Below are 1470 nucleotides of genomic sequence, written 5' to 3' on the forward strand. Positions count from 1 at the left end.
ACCCCTAGTTAATGATAATATAATCATACGGCAAATACCAACAAAAACCACTCAAAAACAAGGCGTGTTACTCATTGCATTTAACACATTTTAGTATTTATAGTAGGTCACCTCTCTCGAACTCGCAAAAATCGCACACTATTAAAATCACTTTATTGGGGTTTTTTTAACTTTTTGGACCCCCCTTTTTTAACACTGTGTTATCCTACAGCGATTTTTCAATTTCAAAACCTTCGAAAACCCCAAAGGATGAAACAGTTTTTATTATCGATTTTCCTGGTTTTTGCGAAAAATTTCTTCAAAAATCGCAAAAGATTAAACATCATTTATATGGGTTTTTACGAACTTTTTTTCAAGGTCGAATGACATAAAATTGCCTATAATTTGCTTATTTTACACTAAAATGTTGTTTATTTTAAAATTTATATAAAATTAAAATTTTGAGAAAATAAATGTTAAAATAAATATAAATTAGTATTTTGAAAATAATTTTAAAAACTAATTTAAAAACTAAGTTCGAGAGAAGTGACCCAGTATAGTTTTGAAAATAATTTTAAAAATAAATTTTGAACAAGACCAGAACATAAACTAACATAATAAGGAGAACCGAAACGAAGTGAGGTTCCACGAACCATATATAATAAAAAAATTAATTCTGAGTTCGTGAATTTATGGTTTAAAATAAATTATAAATGAGTTTTAGAGAAGGAATTGATATTAAACAAAAACAAATTAAAGAACATCAAACAAGAAGATTGCGACGTAGAGAACAAATAATAAATGAAGATAGAAATACAATATATATATATGGAAAATATACCATTTAACAAATTGACAGTTGATTATCCATTTCAGAGTTTAAATAAATATGAATCGATTTTGAAGAAAGATGTTAATAAAAAACAAATCATTAGTAAAGACTTCAATCCAAAAACCATGAAGAAACTTTATTCAAGACCTTATTACTCTCCATATTTTAATAGTTATGAAGTCGATTTAGCTTTCTTTGATTCCAGAAACAGTACCAAACAAAATATATACATGTTCATTTTTAATATTAACACTAAATATTTATATGTATTTTCACTTTATAATAAAAACAATGACAGTTTAATAATGCCTTTTAATACTTTTCTTTATGCCGGAATAATTGTTTTTGATAACATAATATTTGATGGCTAATCTGCATTGAACAGCACTTATATGTCAAATTATTTCAATAAATTGAATATAAGAACATATTCATCTTCATTTAAATATATTAATAAAAACAGAGTTGTAGATCGAGTTATCAGAACAATTAGAACTGCTTATGATAATACAATGCCGAGATATGTAAACAAAAATCAAGATATACTTATTTAAGAAATTGTTACTTACTATAATTTTTCAAAACATAATAAAAATGGTTATCGACCTATTGATATGCAATACATACCTAATTACAACAATATGTATAAATGCTATCAA

Source organism: Entamoeba invadens, assembly GCF_000330505.1.
Source record: "Entamoeba invadens IP1 unplaced genomic scaffold scaff_1105074725839, whole genome shotgun sequence".
NCBI lineage: Eukaryota > Evosea > Mastigamoebida > Endamoebidae > Entamoeba > Entamoeba invadens.